This window comes from Somniosus microcephalus, chromosome 13 (assembly GCF_052327205.1).
Source record: "Somniosus microcephalus isolate GS21.2 chromosome 13, FLI_Smic_1.0, whole genome shotgun sequence".
Taxonomy (NCBI): domain Eukaryota; kingdom Metazoa; phylum Chordata; class Chondrichthyes; order Squaliformes; family Somniosidae; genus Somniosus; species Somniosus microcephalus.
In genome coordinates, this window is record NC_140999.1 from 60936820 (window position 1) to 60955398 (window position 18579).

Sequence of the window (18579 nt, forward strand, 5' to 3'; positions counted from 1 at the left end):
AGGTAAATCGTGCTTGACTAATCTACTGGAATTTTTCAGAGGATGTAACTGGTAAAATAGATAAGGGAGAACCAGTGGATGTGGTGTATTTGGACTTTCAGAAGGCTTTCGATAAAGTCCCGCATAAGAGATTAGCGTGTAAAGTTAAAGCACATGGGATTGGGGGCAAGGTATTGACTTGGATAGAGAACTGGTTGGCAGACAGAAAGCAAAGAGTTGGAATTAACGGGTCTTTTTCCGAGTGGCAGGCAGTGACTAGTGGGGTACCGCAGGGATCAGTCCTTGGACCCCAGCTATTCACAATATATATATTAATGATCTAGACAAGGGAACTAGATGTAACATCGCCAAATTTGCAGATGACACAAAGCTGGGTGGGCGTGTGTGCTGTGAGGAGGATGCCGAGAAACTCCAGGATGATTTGGACAGGTTGCGTGATTGGGCAGAAGCATGGCAGATGCAATATAATGTGGATAAATGTGAGGTTATCCACTTTGGTGGCAAAAACAGGAAGGCAGATTATTATCTGAATGGCAATAGATTGGGAGAAGGGGAAGTGTAACGAGACCTGGGTGTCCTTGTACACCAGTCGCTGAAGGTAAGCATGCAGGTGCAGCAGGCGGTTGAGAAGGCAAATGGTATGTTGGCCTTCGTAGCGAGAGGGTTTGAGTACAGGAACAAGGATGTCTTGCTGCAGTTGTACAGGGCCTTGGTGAGACCACATCTTGAGTATTGTGTGCAGTTTTGGTCGCCTTATCTGAGGAAGGATGGTCTTGCCATGGAAGGAGTGCAGCGAAGATTCACCAGGCTGATACCTGGGATGGCAGGAATGAAATATGAGAGATTGGGTCAATTGGGCTTATACTCACTGGAGTTTAGAAGAATGAGAGGAGATCTCATTGAAACTTATAAAATTCTGACAGGACTGGACAGACTAGATGCAGGAAGGATGTTCCCGATGGTCGGGGAGTCCAGAACCAGGGGTCACAGTCTAAGGATGAGGGGTAAGCCATTTAGGACAGAAATGAGGAGGAATTTCTTCACCCAGAGAGTGGTGAACCTGTGGCATTCTTTATCACAGAAGGCAGTAGAGGCCAATTCATTAAATATATTCAAGAAGGAGTTGGATATATTTCTTAAGGCTAAAGGGATCAAGGGGTATGGGGAGAAAGCAGGGACCGGGTAATGAATTTGGATGATAAGCCATGATCGCATTGAATGGCAGAGCAGGCTCGAGGGGCCGAATGGCCTACTCCTACACCTATCTTCTATGTTTCTATGAGATAAAGACAGTAGAGAGAAAGGATCTTAGCTCCGAAAATCAAGAAGTAGAATCAGTTTGGGTGGAGCTAAGAAACAGCAAGGGACAGAAAACATTGGTTGGAGTTGTTTATAGGCCCCCAAACAGTAGTTGTAATGTAGGGCAGAGTATAAATCAGGAAATTAGAGGCACATGTAACAAGAGTAATACAGTAATCATGGGGGACTTTAATCTACAGATAGACTGGGCAAACCAAATTTGCAATAATAGTGTGGAGGACGAATTCATGGAATGTATACAAGATAGTTTTCTAGATCAATATGTTGAGGAACCAACTAGGAAATAGGCTATTTTAGACCTGGTATTCTGCAATGAGAAAGGGTTAATTAATAGCCTTGTAGTAAAGGGGCCCTTAGGAAAAAGTAAGCATAATATGATAGAATTTTATATTAAGTTTGAAAGTGATTTAGTTAAATCCGAAACTAGAGTCTTAAATCTAAACAAAGCAAACTACATAGGTATGAGGGGTGAGTTGGCTCAGGTAGATTGGGAAACTACATTAAAAGGTATGGCTAACAAGAGAAGTTAAAGATAGTATTGGATCAAAGGAAGAGGCTTATGACGTTATTATGTAAAAAGGAAAAGATTAGCGAAAGTAAATGCGGGTCCCTTACAAGCTGAGACAGGAGAAATTATAATGGGGAACAAGGAAATGGCAGAGAAATTAAACAAATACTTTGTGTCTGTCTTCACGGAAGAAGATGCAAAAAACTTCTCGGAAATAGTGGAGAACCAAGGGTTTAGTGAGAATGAGAAACTGAAAGAAATTAGTGTTAGTAAAAAAAATAGTACTGGAGAAATTTATGGGACTGAAAGCCGATAAATCCCCAAGACCTGATGGCCTACATCCTAGGGTTTTGAAAGAGGTGGCTATATAGATAGTGGATGCATTGGTTGTCATCTTCCAAAATTCCATAGGTTCTAGAACGGTTCCTGCGGATTGGAAGGTAGCAAATGTAATACCACTATTTAAGAAAGGAGGGAGAAAGAAAACAGGGAACTACAGACCAGTTAGCCAGACATCAGTAGTAGGGAAAATGCTAGAATCTATTATTAAGGATGTGGTAACAGGGCACTTAGAAAATAATAATAGGATTGGGCAGAGTCAACACAGACTTATGAAAGAGAAATCGTGTTTGACGAATCTGTTGGTTTTTTGAGGTTGTAACTAGCAGAATAGATAAGGAGGAACCAGTGGATGTGGTGTATTTGGATTTTCAGAAGGCATTCGATAAGGTGCCACACAAGAGGTTATTAAACAAATTTAGGGCTCATGGGATTGCGGGTAATATACTAGCACGGATTGAGGATTGGTTAACGGACACAAAACAGAGAGTAGGAATAAACGGATCATTTTCAGGTTGGCAGGCTGTAACTAGTGGGGTACCGCAAGGATCAGTGCTTGGGCCTCAGCTATTCACAATCTATATCAATGATTTGAATGAGGGGACCAAATGTAATATATCCAAGTTTGCTGATGATACAAAGCTGGGTGGGAATGTAAGATGTTAGGAGGATGCAAAGAGGCTTCAAGGGGATATAGACAAGCTAAGTGAGTGGGCAAGAACAAAGCAAATGGAATATAATGTGGAGAAACGTGAAGTTATCCACTTTGGTAGGGAAATTGACAAGCAGAGTATTTTTTAAATGGTGAGAGATTGGGAAATGTTGGTGTTCAGAGGGACCTGGGTGTCCTTGTACATGAATCACTGAATGTTAACATGCAGGTACAGCAAGCAATTCAGAAAGCAAATGGCATGTTGGCCTTTATTACAAGAGGATTTGAGTATAAGAGTAAAGATGTCTTGCTGCAATTATAAAGGGCCCTGGTGAGACCACACCTGGAGTATTGTGTACAGTTTTGGTCTCCTTACATAAGGAAGGATATATTTGCCATAGAGGGAGTGCAATGAAGGTTCACCAGACTGATTCCTGGGATGGGGGGATTGTTCTATGAGGAGAGATTGAGTAGACTGGGCCTATATTCTCTAGAGTTTAGAAGAGAGGTGATCTCATTGAAACATACAAAATTCTTACAGGGCTTGACAGGGTAGATGCAGGGAGGATGTTTTCCCTGGCAGGGGAGTCTAGAACCAGGGGTCACAGTCTCAGAATAAGGGGTCGGCCATTTAGGACTGAGATGAGGAGAAATTTCTTCACTCAGAGGGTGGTGAATCTTTGGAATTCTTTACCCCAGAGGGCTGTGGAGGCTCAGTCATTGAGTATATTCAAGACAAGACCGATAGATTTTTGGATATTAAGGGAATCAAGGGATATGGGGATGGTGCAGGAAAGTGGAGATGAGCTAGATCAGCCATGATCTTATTGAATGGCGAAGCAGTCTCATGGGGCTTGAATGGCCTACTCCTGCTCCTATGTCTTATGTTCTTATAGGGTTGAGGAGCAGTTTTTTTCACTCCCAGAAGCGAGTTGGGCGAGTGACCTATTATTTAGTTGGTGCTGGGAGCGGGTCGGACATTGACCTTTTGTTTAGTGGATGCTGGGAGCGGGTGTCCTTTTGTTTAGTGGATGCTGGGAGCGGGTCGGGCGGGTGACCTTTTGTTTAGTGGATACTGGGAGCGGGTCGGGCGGGTGACCTTTTTAGTGGATGCTGGGAGCGGGTCGGGCGGGTGACCTTTTGTTTAGTGGATACTGGGAGCGGGTCGGGCGGGTGACCTTTTGTTTAGTGGATGCTGGGAGTGGATCAGACGGGTGACCTTTTGTTTAGTGGATACTGGGAGCGGGTCGGGCGGGTGACCTTTTGTTTAATGGATGCTGGGAGCGGGTCGGGCGGGTGACCTTTTGTTTAGTGGATGCTGGGAGCGGGTCAGATGGGTGACCTTTTGTTTAGTGGATGCTGGGAGCGGGTCGGGCAGGTGACCTTTTGTTTAATGGATGCTGGGAGCGGGTCGGGCGGGTGACCTTTTGTTTAGTGGATGCTGGGAGCGGGTCAGACGGGTGACCTTTTGTTTTGTGGATGCTGGGAGCGGGTCGGGCGGGTGACCTTTTGTTTAGTGGATGCTGGGAGCGGGTCGGACGGGTGACCTTTTGTTTTGTGGATGCTGGGAGCGGGTCGGGCAGGTGACCTTTTGTTTAGTGGATGCTGGGAGCGGGTCGGACGGGTGACCTTTTGTTTAGTGGATGCTGGGAAAGGGTCGGGCTGGTGACCTTTTGTTTTGTGGATGCTGGGAGCGGGTCGGGCGGGTGACCTTTTGTTTAGTGGATGCTGGGAGCGGGTCGGGCGGGTGACCTTTTGTTTAGTGGATGCTGGGAGCGGGTCGGGCGGGTGACCTTTTGTTTAGTGGATGCTGGGAGCGGGTCGGGTGGGTGACCTTTTGTTTAGTGGATGCTGGATACTCAAACCCGGCACTAAGCTCATGGTCTACAGGGCAGCAGTGATGCCTGCCCTGCTGTATGCCTCAGTGACATGGACCATGTACAGCAGGCACCTCAAAGCACTGGAGAGGTACCACCAACGCTGCCTCCGCAAGATCCTGCAAATCCATTGGCAGGATAGGCGCACCAACATCAGTGTTCTTGCTCAGGCCAACATCCCCAGCATCGAAGCTTTGACCATGCTCGATCAGCTCCGATGGACGGGTCACATTGTCCGCATGCCCGATACGAGACTCCCAAAACTAGCGCTCTAATCAGAGCTCCGGCACAGCAAGAGAGCCCCAGGTGGGCAGAGGAAACGCTTCAAGGACACCCTCAAAGCCTCCTTGAAAAAGTGTAACATCCCCACCGACACCTGGGAATCCCTGGCCCAAGACTGCACAAAGTGGAGGAGAAGCATCCGGAAAGCGCCGAACACCTCGAGTCTCTTCGCCGGGAGCAAGCGGAAGCCAAGCTCAGGCAGCGCAAGGAGCACACGTCAACCCAAGCACCCCACCCACCCGCCATCTGCCCCACCTGTAACAGAGACTGCAGGTCCTGCATTGGACTCATGAGTCACCTGAGAACTCATTTTTAATGTGGAAGCGAGTCATCCTCGGTTCTGAGGGACTGCCTAAGAAGAAGGGCTGGGAGCGGGTCGGGCGGGTGACCTTTTGTTTAGTGGATGCTGGGAGCGGGACGAGCGGGTGACCTTTTGTTTAGTGGATACTGGGAGCGGGTCGGGTGGGTGACCTTTTGTTTAGTGGATGCTGGGAGCGGGTCGGGCGGGTGACCTTTTGTTTAGTGGATACTGGGAGCGGGTCGGGCGGGTGACCTTTTGTTTAGTGGATACTGGGAGCGGGTCGGGCGGGTGACCTTTTGTTTAGTGGATACTGGGAGCGGGTCGGGCGGGTGACCTTTTGTTTAGTGGATGCTGGGAGCGGGTCGGGCGGGTGACCTTTTGTTTAGTGGATGCTGGGAGCGGGTCGGGCGGGTGACCTTTTGTTCAGTTATTTTCCGGTTGCCGGAAGCGGGTTGGGTTTGGGTTGATAAGCCGCAGTGCTGATAGCGCCCTCGCGAGATGGTTTATTCTCCGGGCAGCACCATTTATTTTGACTCTCAGGAGCGGCAAAAGCGAGCGGGGGTCAGAGGCCCGAGACCTTTACTGTGAAGAGCGGCGTCAGAAAATTCTGTGGGCCCGAGGCGGGAAGCCGATGGAGCCGCGGCCTACCTTTTTTCGGGCGGGGGCGCTTTGATCTTTAGGAATTTGCGGGTGACCGAGAGCAGGAAGCGGATTTAAAATTGAAATCGGTTTCTTACGGTTTTTGCTGTGCAGGTTTCCAGCCCGACGCTGTGCCCGGGGAGGAGGTTTGGAGCCTTTCCGCAGACGGCAGAGCTCGACAGCGCCGCCGAGTCACCGGGCCTGCCGCCACAGCGCCGCCGGCGCCCGGAGGCTGCAACTACAGCGTGCCAGGCTGCTGTTGACATAGGCGCTGAGGATTTGTACTCGTGCCGAGTTTTCAGCACAGAAAGGGAAGATCCCAGCCAAGGATTCTCACATGGAGCAGGAAGGGAATGACAGGCGAAGAGGCAGCAGGCCCCCGGGGGCTGTAGCTCTTACCGTCAGCAAATAATTGGAGGAGATGGGACTGAGAGCAGTAGGTGCTAAATGCAACAAACAACACATGGCAACCGATTGTAGCAGCAGCCTTCATGTAGGTGAGGACAGTAGATGGCCTGGGAACATTAGGAACAGAGGATATGATGGGGAACACTAGAACAGGGCTAGAGGCCAGAGGCCTGCAATAACTGGAGGGTTGAGTGACCAGAATAATGAACACTTTCAAAAGTAAAGTGGTTGTTTCCAAGTGCTGGGAAACCAGTGATAATAACCACATAGGGAGCAGGTGGCATATGCTCTGTAGGGTGCAGCATGGCCAGGCACAGGTGGGCAGTTGAAGCCAAAGGGAGACAGGCACTTCTGGATTTAAAATATTAAAAGATAGATTTTGGGAAAATGAAAACATACTTGACATGATGTTGGCCACGACTCAGTGGTAGCACGTTTGCATCTGAGTCAGAAGGTTCTAGGTTCAAGTCCCAGAGCACGTAATTTAGGCTGACACTCTAGTGCAACACTGAGGGAGCACTGCACTGACGGAGTTGCCGTCTTTTGGATTAGATGTTAAACCGAAGTCCAGTCTACTCTCTCAGGTGGACATTAAGTATCCCAGGGCACTATTTCGAAGAAGAGGAGTTCTCCCCGGTGTCCTAGCCAATATTTATCCCTCAACCAACACCTAAATTAGATTATCTTGTGATTATCTCATTGCTGTTCGTGGGACCTTGCTGTGTGCAAATTAGCTGCCATGTTTCCTACATTACGACAGTGACTGCACTTTAAAAGTACTTCATTGGCTGTAAAGTGCTTTGGGATGTCCTGAGATCATGAAAGGTGCTATATAAGTTCTTTTCTTTTGGAGGAGGAACCTGCAGGTGAAAAAAAAAGTGGCAGATGGACCTGGGTGACACTGGCCAAGTGGAGGGAGGCATGCAATTATAGTGTGACAGGCAAATGTTGGCATAGGGTGTTGCTATTAATAACTGACGTAAACAACATGATTCAAAAATCATGTCGCATGGTTTAAGTATAACATGGACAGGAAGTGCACACAGTTGCAAGAATTCTAATTTATAACTGACATCCTGTTGCATTTCTCATAATCAGTGAGTGAATATACTAAAGTGACATCTGAAGTGAGAAGATGTATGTGTGACTTTTTTAGGAAGTACAAGTTATTTGAAAGATTTGTATACAAGGGGGCAACAAAACAAAATTCCACATTCCACCTGACAAAATTGAAGCAGGGAAAATATGGTAAGTATATTAAAGGAGCTGTGACCCATTATGTGACATAAATTGTTACTTTTAGGTGTTACCAAATGACACAATCCCAATGTGTGACAAAAATTGTTACACAGGAAGTGTGTGCAGTTGGAGGAAATTTAATAGATACTGAGGAAATTGGGAGCTGGATTTATATTGAAATATAAAGTGTGAGAGAGGAGTTACACTGAGACAGGAGCTGTGTCATATGCAGCCATGGTTTCCTGCAAGGCTTTGAACTTGGAGACAGGCTGGATGATGTATTAGATCTAAGTTAAAATGTCAGATCTTCCTCGACTCAGGGCCTGGAACCTGACGGCAGGCCAGCTGAGGACTGCATTTTAAAAATTACCATGTTCTCAATTCACCGCAGGCAACCAGTGAGCAGCCAAAGAATCAGATTTAAAATTTACAGTGTTCCCTGTTCACCACCTTCTCAATAATTTTTGAACTTGCTCAGTACAGCAAGTAAGAGACTGGTATTAAAATAATTTTAGTCAGCAACTAAAATTAACTACCACAAGGAGTAGTTGAATTGCAGAGATGCATTTAAGGGGTTATATAAGCACATGAGGGAGGAAGGAATAGAAGGATTATACTGTTGTAGATAGATGAGGGTGGGAGGAGGCTTGCGTGGAGCATAAACACTGGCATAGACCAGTTGGGCCAAATGGCCTGTTCTGTGCTTTAAATTCTATGTAATATGTAACTATTTTCCCTCTTATTTTGGTAAATTCAAACAACATTGAGACTAAGATCCTAACCCTCTACATAACAGCATCACTGCACTGGAACTGTGAATTTCAAAAAGTTATCAGGCTATTGCAACAGCAATTTCACTCAACGGGCAACAATTTATTCAGTTTTAATGAAAAAAAGGAACTTGCATTTGTGTGCGTTTCATGTCCTCGGGTGCAATACAGCCAATGAATTGCTTTTGTAGCGTAGTCACTGTTGTTTTGTAGACAAATGTGGCAGATAATTTGTGAACTGCAATGTCACACAAAAAGATCAGTAAGACCAGGTAATCTTTTTGGTAACAACAGAAAATGCTGGAAAAACTCAGCAGGCCAGGCAACATCCGTGGAGAGAAATTAGAGTCAACGTTTCGGGTCAAAACCCTTTATCAAGACTAAAGAGGCACAGGGAATGAAATAGAGATTGAGGCCGGGCTGGGAGAGAACAAGAGAAGAGACATTAAGAGGTATCCAAAACGAGACGAGATGGTGATAGGATTAGTGGAGACAAAAGACGGCTCTAGATTAGGTGTGAAATGCGCTGGCAGAATGGGAGACAGCTGCCATGTGGGAGAGAGAAAAAAAATGGAAAGGTGGGGGGGGGGGGGGGGGAAACCAAAACAAAGGTGTGGATAAAAAATATAAGTAAAAATGTAATAGGGGCCGAGGTTATGATCTGAAATTGTTGAACTCGATATTGAGTCTGGAAGGCTGTAAAGTGCCTAATTGGAAGATGAGGTGCTGTTCCTCGAGTTTACGTTGAGCTTCCGTGGAACAATGCAAGAGGCCAAGGACGGTGAGGTCCGAGTGGGAATGGGGTGGTGAATTAAAATGACAGGTGACCGGAAGCTCGGGGTCACCCTTACGGACTGAATGGAGGTGTTCCGCAAAGCGGTCACCCAATCTGCGTTTGGTTTCCCCAGTGTAGAGGAGACTGCATCGTGAGCAGCGAATACAGTATACTAGATTGCAAGAAGTACAGGTAGACTATCCTTTATCCGAAAACCTCGGGACCAGCCGTGTTTCGGTTTTCGGGAAATTTCGGATTTCGGAAGGTGAGCGAAAACACTTCGGTTTTCAGAGTAATTCGGTTTGCGGGAGTGCGGATAAAGGATACACTATCCCTTATCCGAAAGGGTGGGGGTCGGCGGTGGCTCGGCGGGGGTCGGGGTTCAGTCGGGGTCGGCGGGGGTTGGGGTCATGTGCACGACTTACGCTGAGCGATTTCGGTTTTCAGAAGTCATGCTTTGCGCCACTTTCGGCTTTCAGAGGTTTTCTGGTTTCGGATGTGCGGATAAAGGCTGGTACACTTACGCTGAGCGATTTCGGTTTTCAGAAGTGCGGAAAAATGCTACACTATCCCTTATCCGGCTAAGCCTGTAAGTCGTGCGCCACTCTGGTCATGTCGTGCGCACGACTTACGCTGACCGAAAAAACCTTCAGTTTTTAGAGGGTTTCGGTTTTCGGAAGTTCGGATAAAGGGTAGTCTACCTGTACAAGTAAATCGCTGTTTCACCTGGAAGGGGTGTTTGGGGCCCTGGACAGTGGGAAGGGGGGAGGTATAAGGGCAGGTGTTCCATCTTTTGAGGTGTTAATCTTTTTGGTAGTTTTGGTTGAGGGATAATTATTGGTCACGACACTGGGAGAACTCTTCTTCAAATAATACCGTGAGATCTTTTATATCCACCTGAGCAGGCAACCAGGACCTCAGATTAACATCGCCTCTGAAAGATAGCACCTTCAACACTGCAGCACTCCCTCACAACTGCACTGAATTAACATTAAATAGAGTATTTACAGAATTTGGCAAATAGAAATGGTACAGATAAACATAGAGCAGGATTTGGTAAATGAAGGAAATGTAAACCACCAGTGATTTATTTTTAGTATCCTCATACTGTATGTAACTAACTGTTAAATTATAGAGCAGAATATTGTAGAACAGACTAAGAAAAAAGTAAAAATGCATACAAAACTCGCTTTGTATTCCTTACATGGACAACTGTCAAAGTGTCAATTGTTCTTTTAAAGTTCTGTTTCTCTGAAGTTCAGAGTGACAGTTTACTCATAGCTCATGGGTGATACTATATATAGACTGTTGGTTGTGTAAGCTGTGCACACACCACGCTAAAGGAGACTTCAAAAAGATGTGGCTACGTTTCACAAGATCACACGACAACAGATGAGGAAGGCCATTCGGCCCATTTTCAATTACTCATCCAGAGCGATCCTGCAGTCATCCCATCACAGCATCTGGCGATTTCTTAAATGCCTCCAGTATTCTACCTGAGAATTCATTGCATATGTTGATTGCTATATATGTGAAGAAGAACCTCCCGCCATCAGTCTTAAATTTGCCTATCACCAGTTTAAACCTGTGCCCTTTTTTCCTATTTAGCTTGACATAGTTTTCCAGGTTTACCCTTTCTGTCCATATGTGCCAACCATTTCACACTGATGTTCAGCACCTTGTGGGGCTAGGTCACCCTATTGCTGTTAGCCGACAAAGATTATCAGGCAGGATCAGGCATCTCTCTTAGTCGTGCTCCTACCCAAATCCTGCTGTGAATGCACCAGACCAGTCTCTGCTCCTCTTAACACCGCCCCTAGCACTAATGGGAGAATTCCTGCGGGAAACTCTTCTAAGAGCAGGAAATCTCACTGAACAATACAAAATAAAAATGGTAATTTTGCTTACAAACTTTCTACCTGTTCAACAGAATTATTCACTTATGATCATTGACTTCATGATTTGCATGTATTTACTAATAAATTCTGGGTCTGGATTAGTGTAAGTGAAAGATTTCTTTTCCCTCGCATTTTTATCCCATCCTTTCCTGAACGTGCATGGCTCATTCTAGCACTTGTTTTCCATATCAGGACAAGCCAGCTATTCTTCATCTGTGAGCTTTGACATTGAGGCCGGAATTTTCTGGGGTGTCAGCGGGCAGGATCGGTGGTGGGAAAGTGTTTTGTTTTGACCAGGTCTGGAACCCACTGCAACGTGCCTTTCCCAATGTTAGGTCTGTCAGCACTGAGCAGACCTGACAGGCAGCGGTGGGCAACCCAATTAAACTCATTATAATGCACTTAACAGATCCTTAATCGGCTTTTTTAATTTACTTTTTAACTTCATGGCCATGGGAACCACGTCTGTCAACCTGAGGCAGGAGTTCAGTGGCCATTGCTCCAACTGATTACTTGACAGCTTCAAATGTACACTAAAAGCTCCCACCTGACAGATCATTACTTTCCTCAGTCACAAGCTGTTTCTCAGTCCATTTCCAGCACAGATTTTGCAGGCTTTCTACTTTCCACTCTCACCTCATTGGAAGAACTCTTACCATTGACAGAATGCTTCTGTCATCTCTATTTCACCTGCCATCTATCCCATCAACATGGGTGCCCTTTATAATGTCTCACCTTGGTCCTCAGAATCCGACCACAATGAGCCCCAACACCAGCAGCACCAACAACAACAGCAACCTTCTCCGCAATCACCTGATGCTGCACAGGACAGAGGGCATCAGCAACCGAGCACATTGCTGCACGGGAGGCCAGGGATGGCCTCACCATGGCCAGATTTACTTCACTTGACACTACACCCTGGCTGCCACATGATGTGCCAGGTTGGCACCACCCCACACCAACACCATAAAGCACCCTACAATGTCCAAGGCATTCCTTTCACACCACCATTGTGGGGGGTACCGTTATGTCTCACCATTCACTGCAACTCACTAAGCCACTTCCAAAGGTGCACACAATTCTGTCCAAGAACAGAAAGTGTTGAAAATAAAGGTTTCAATGTTTGAAAGCATATTAACAGAAACTTTACATGAACATTGGATAAAGCACCAAAGTGGCTATCCTTGGGTGTTGTTAGTTGGTATGATTGCACTAGTATGGGGGGTGGCTAATGAGAAGGGGATGTGATACTGTAGATAGGGAGGGATAGGTGGAGGTGCAAGGTAAGTTGGTGTGAGTAAGGAGTAGGGTAGGGAAGGCAGAGTGATGGGGATGTGATGAGAGGCACAGGAGGATGAAGGTGAGTGTGGTTTTTTACTAATGTTTCATGATCTAATGAGATAATTGAAGGATTTGCGCCACTGCACCCAGGTCCTGATGACATCCCTGCTTGTGACCTCTTTTGCAATGTGTAACCAGGCAATTTTGGACTCCTGGGGAGGTGTCTTCCACCCATCAGAAGTGAAGAGGACCCCCCTGCGTGCTGTGACTCCCTCCATAAGCATATGAGGGAGTCATGGGAGAACCTGGGTGTAGCCCTGCACCACTGTGCAGTCATTGTCAGTGTTTGCAGAACTTCAATGCTGTAGAACACTGACAGCAGAAACATCAAAAGAAAGTTGGCCATGGTCCCTTTAAGGGAACCGGCTGATGACGGATCATGAATGACATCACCAGACCCGATTCCTCTAATTGGGCCGGGAAATGCGCTGGGCGGGCATAACAAGCCCTATCAACGTAAATTCATTTTAGGCAGCGGGATGGAGCCAGCAGCGGGGCTGTGACCCGCCACTGACATCACCCATCCTGGACCCGCTGAGGTGAGCAAAGTCCCAGCCTGAGTGTCTGTAGGCCATTCGACTAAAACCGATATTGTCTTTGCTGCAGCTGAAACTGTTTTTGTCCTCCCAACATCCATACATGCATTCACACGCGCACACACACACTTACTTGCACACCTACATGTACACACACTTATCCAGCAGGGCTCACTAATGTTTCCTCTCCCTAGCCCAGGGACACTGTACCACCTCTACTGCCAGCCTGACTAAGACTAACTAATTCAGCAGAAAACAGGATCAAAGATCATGCTACATTTTTTGTAGTTATTTTTCATGGGTTCAACATCAGACCACTCCTGTAGGTGAGTCATAGAAACATAGAAGATAGGAGCAGGAGTAGGCCATTCGGCCCCTCGAGCCTGCTCTGCCATTCAATGCGATCATGGCTGATCATCCAAATTCAGTACCCGGTCCCTGCTTTCTCCCCATACCCCTTGATCCCTTTAGCCTTAAGAAATATATCCAACTCCTTGAATATATTTAATGAATTGGCCTCTACTGCCTTCTGTGGTAGAGAATTCCACAGGTTCACCACTCTCTGGGTGAAGAAATTCCTCCTCATTTCTGTCCTAAATGGCCTACCCCTTATCCTTAGACTGTGACCCCTGGTTCTGGACTCCCCGACCATCGGGAACATCCTTCCTGCATCTAGTCTGTCCAGTCCTGTCAGAATCTTATAAGTTTCAATGCGATCCCCTCTCATCCTTCTAAACTCCAGTGAGTACAAGCCCAATCGACCCAATCTCTCCTCATACGTCATTCCTGCCATCCCAGGTATCAGCCTGGTGAATCTTCGCTGAACTCCTTCCATGGCAAGAACATCCTTCCTCAGATAAGGCAACCAAAACTGCACACAATACTCAAGATGTGGTCTCACCAAGGCCCTGTACAACTGCAGCAAGACATCCTTGTTCCTGTATTCAAACCCTCTCGCTACGAAGGCCAACATACCATTTGCCTTCTTAACCGCCTGCTGCACCTGCATGCTTACCTTCAGCGACTGGTGTACAAGGACACCCAGGTCTCGTTGCACTTCCCCTTCTCCCAATCTATTGCCATTCAGATAATAATCTGCCTTCCTGTTTTTGCCACCAAAGTGGATAACCTCACATTTATCCACGTTATATTGCATCTGCCATGCTTCTGCCCAATCACGCAACCTGTCCAAATCATCCTGGAGTTTCTCGGCATCCTCCACACAGCACACACGCCCACCCAGCTTTGTGTCGTCTGCAAATTTGGCGATGTTACATCTAGTTCCCTTGTCTAGATCATTAATATATTGTGAATAGCTGGGGTCCAAGGACCGATCCCTGCGGTACCCCACTAGTCACTGCCTGCCACTCGGAAAAAGACCCGTTTATTCCAACTCTTTGCTTTCTGTCTGCCAACCAGTTCTCTATCCAAGTCAATACCTTGCCCCCAATCCCATGCGCCTTAACTTTACACGCTAATCTCTTATGCGGGACCTTATCGAAAGCCTTCTGAAATTCCAAATACACCACATCCACTGGTTCTCCCTTATCTATTTTACCAGTTACAGCCTCAAAAAAATTCCAGTAGATTAGTCAAGCACGATTTACCTTTTGTAAATCCATGTTGACTTTGTCCGATCCTGTCACTGTTTTCCAAGTGCTCTGCTATTACATATTTTATAATGGACTCTAGCATTTTCCCCACTACCGATGTCAGGCTTACTGGTCTGTAATTCCCCGTTTTCTTTCTACCACCTTTTTTGAATAGTGGGGTAACATTAGCTACCCTCCAATCCATGGGTACTGTTCCAGATTCCATCGAATGTTGGAAGATGATCAGCAATGCATCTACTATTTCTAGGGCCACTTCCTTAAGTACCCTAGGATGTAGATTATCAGGCCCTGGGGATTTATTGGCCTTCAATCCCATCAATTTCCTTAACACCATTTCCCTATAAATACTGATTTCTTTCAGTTCCTCCCTTTCATCAGACCCTATGTTCCCCGACATCTCTGGGAAGTTATTTGTGTCCTCCTTTGTGAAGACAGAACCAAAATATGTATTTAATTGATCTGCCATTTCTTTGTTCTCCATTATAAATTCCCCTGATTCTGACTGCAAGGGACCTACGCTTGACTTCACCAATCTTTTTCATTTCACATATCTATAAAAGCTTTTACAGTCCTTGCACCGTATGGCCTGTATTTACCTGCCCAATATCTAGATAATTTTTAGCATGCAAAGGGTTCAAACAGTGAACCCTCGCTTTGGCCACTGGTTGTATTACCTGCCCTCACATGACCTTCCTCAATTTCGGATGGTAGTAGAGTGCACATTCATTAGAACGTGGCTTAGGCCATAAACTGGCAAACAGTAAATGGATAAGTGAACATAATCAAATGACACGTTGTAGAATTACAGGCTTAATTATCTCTCTTTTAAGATAGAATATAACAAGTCATGCCTACACTAAACTGCAACGTACACTGGACCAGGCACAAGGTCCATGAGTATTAACCTTAACATAGAGATTTGTTACTGACTGTTCACAGAGCCCCACTCCCCCACCATATCTTTCTCATTGCTTCAGACAGAATACTCAATTTGAACAAGAGAAATACTTTCAAAAGCTGACCAAAAAACAATATTTTAATATTTATCTCAAACTCAAAGAGCAGTTAATCAAAAATATACAAATAAAACCCTATAAGATTATTTGAATTGAAAGAAAAAATGAAATTTATATAGCGCCTTTCACGACCACCTCACATCCCAAAGCGCTTTACAGTCAATGAAGTACTTTTTGAAGTGTTGTAATGTAGGAAACGCGGCAGCCAATTTGCGCACAGCAAGGTCCCACAAACAGCAATGTGATAATGACCAGATAACCATAGGTCCAAAGTCACCATCCCTCCCAAGCATGCTTCACGTACCACATCATGTCTCAAATTACTCATATACTGTATCCCAAATTGTTATTTTTATGTCTGTATCTTCCTGAAGTCGCTTAGAGTCCTCTTCATAGTGTCTGTATCTTCCTGAAGTCGCTTCGAGTCCTCTTCATAGTTAGGCATGTTTCCTTCTGTTGTGTCATCTGCAAATTTTGATATTGTGCCCTATACCCAAGTTCAGATCATTTATCTATATTGAGAAGAACAATAGTCCCAACACTGACCCCTGGGGGACACCAGTGTTTACACTCTTCCAGTCTGAAAAACATCCATTACCCACTGCTCTGTTTTCTCTCCTTTAACCAACTTCCTATCCATGCCACCACATTTCTGTTATTAACATTGGCCTAATTTGATCAACAAGCTTCCTATGCAGCATCTTGTGAAATGCCTTTTGAAAATCCATATACATCGAGTTACATCATCGAGTGTACAACACAGAAACAGGTCATTCAGCCCTTCTGGCCTATGCAGGCATTTATGCGCCACATGAGTCTCCTCCCACCGTACGTCATCTAACCCTATCAGCATATCCTTCTGTTCTTTTCTATGACATGTGAGTATCTAGCTTCCCCTTAAATGCATCTATGCTATTAGCCTCAACTACTCCTTGTGGTAGCGAGTTACACATTCTTCCCACTCTTTGGGTCAAGGAGTTTCTCCTGAATTCCCTAGTGTATTTATTAGTAACGATCTTATATTTATGACCTCTAGTTTTCGACTCCCTCACAACTGGAAACATTTTCGCTATGTGTACCCTATTAAACTCTCTAATTATCTTAAAGACATATATCAGGTCACCCCTCCATTTTCTAGAGAAAAGAGCCCCAGCCTGTTCAGCCTTTCCTACTAAGTATATCCTCTCAGTTGTGGTATCATCCTTATGAATCTTTTTTGCACCTTCACCAGTGCCTCTATTTCCTTTATATAATATGGAGACCAGTACTCCAATGTTCTATATAAGTTGAACATAACTTCTCTGCTTTTCAATTCTATCCCTCTAGAAATGAACCCCTGTGCTTGTTTTTTTTTATGGCCTTATTAACTTGCGTCACTACTTTTAGTAGTTTGTGTATCTGTAGCCCTAGATCCCTTTGCTCCACTACCCCATTCAGACTCTTATTATCCAAGCAGTATGTGGCCTCCTTATTCTTCCTACAAAAATGCACCACCTCACATTATATATGCAACATCCACTGCATTTCCATTTTCAATACACTCTGTTATTTCCTCAAAAAGCTCTATTAAGTTTGTCAGACTTGGCTTGGCTTTTATAAATCCACGCTGGCTGTCATTGCTTAATCCATGTTGGTTTATAACTTGGGATATGTTCTGGGAGGCAACCCCGCTTGGATGGAAAGCTACCTGCTGTGCGGCGTGCTCATAGACAAGACTGTTGTTGGTTGGCAGTGAGATTTACAAGAAGCTCTTTGTATCCATCCCATTAGTCAGCCGCTTGGCTTGTTTTCCGAAAAGACTCATCAGAAAAATAGGTAAACCACTATATTCCACCAAACCATTGTTTAATCATGGTTTGATAAAGTGCTATCCACAGGAAACTCTTGGTGCTTCCGCCTACAATGGCTCACTTCAATATAAATGATCCCATTTGGTTCATTTTTGAGGGTCTCACGAGCTGTCGCCAGATCTTCACTTAAAAGCACAAAGCCGGATTCCCTCCCTCCTAGCAACAACTTGAGAAAAAGTAAATAGGGGATAGTGGAACCCAGAAATCAATGGCCTATGCTTGAAGGCCACTTTCCTGGTATTGTGTAGCCAGAACTCCTGGCTAGGATCGACTCAGGCAGTTTATAACACAAACAGCAATAAACTAGTCTCACCGATAGTCTAAGCAGACCCCTGTACATCTACAGAGGCTGTAAAGGTAATGCCAATGCTCAGGGATGATGTTATCAATCTGGTCACAGTCATCTATTTTCCTACTTGCAAGTTAAAAAGATCTGTAATGGGAAAGAGGCTTGGTCTAAAAACACAACATTATAAAAATTGTGTCTAAGGCAACACACCCAGAAGAAGCATTCAGTGGCATTTGATGTCTGTCTTTTCTTATATTTTCTGCTTCCCTTCATCAGTCATAATTATTTCTACAATATTTCTACAAGCCCACAGTTAATGATGGACTGTCTTTTGTTTAGTGAATAAATATTCCATTATTTCATGTTATCTAGCTGCTTGTGTATAGAATGTGAACATATAGAGTGGGGAGTTGCTGGTTTGCACCGAGCTTAGCTTGATTCTGGGATCTTAGGAGGAATTTTAACCCCCAAAAATGGATGGGTTGATGTCCGGGAGGATAAAGTGTTAAAAAACTGAATTCTGACCCCAACCCGCCTCAACCCCCACTTCCGGTTTTAACAAAGGTGGGGGGGGGGACAGCCAACCCGCTCCCAGGAGGTGGGTTGCCTATTTAAATATTATAATGTGGTTGGCGTGCCTCAGATTTAACCACCATTTCAAATTTAAATCTGACTGGTTGGGTTTCTCAGACCTCGAGGAACCCGCCAGCTAAAGTAAGGCAAGGACTGCTGGATCCAGGAGGTAAGTACCTTTCCACTTACCTGCTGGATCCAGCGTCCTGCCTCACTCACCCTCCGCGATTGGTCAGCCACCCACCGCCCCGGGCCTCCGATTTTCCTCCTCCCCGAGGCCACTGATCGCCTTCCCTGCTTTCCCCCTCTGGTCCCAATGTTCCTCTGGCCCCTGATCCTCCTCCGGCCCCGAT

The 18579-nt window shown here is 45.5% G+C and overlaps 1 protein-coding gene across 2 annotated transcripts in view; it reads right to left on the reverse strand.

The window, feature by feature from the left end:
* Nucleotides 1–6158, reverse strand: part of LOC147108359 (E3 SUMO-protein ligase PIAS4-like) — a 119025-nt gene extending 112867 nt beyond the window's left edge. Inside the window, exon 1 of one of the 2 annotated variants that reach the window (XM_086004957.1) lies at nucleotides 6017–6156. The gene's annotated coding sequence lies outside the window, so the exon portion shown is untranslated. Of the gene's footprint in view, nucleotides 1–6016 lie in introns of both variants that reach the window. The other variant, XM_086004958.1, reaches the window with a different exon arrangement.
* Nucleotides 6159–18579: the final 12421 nt, after the last annotated feature.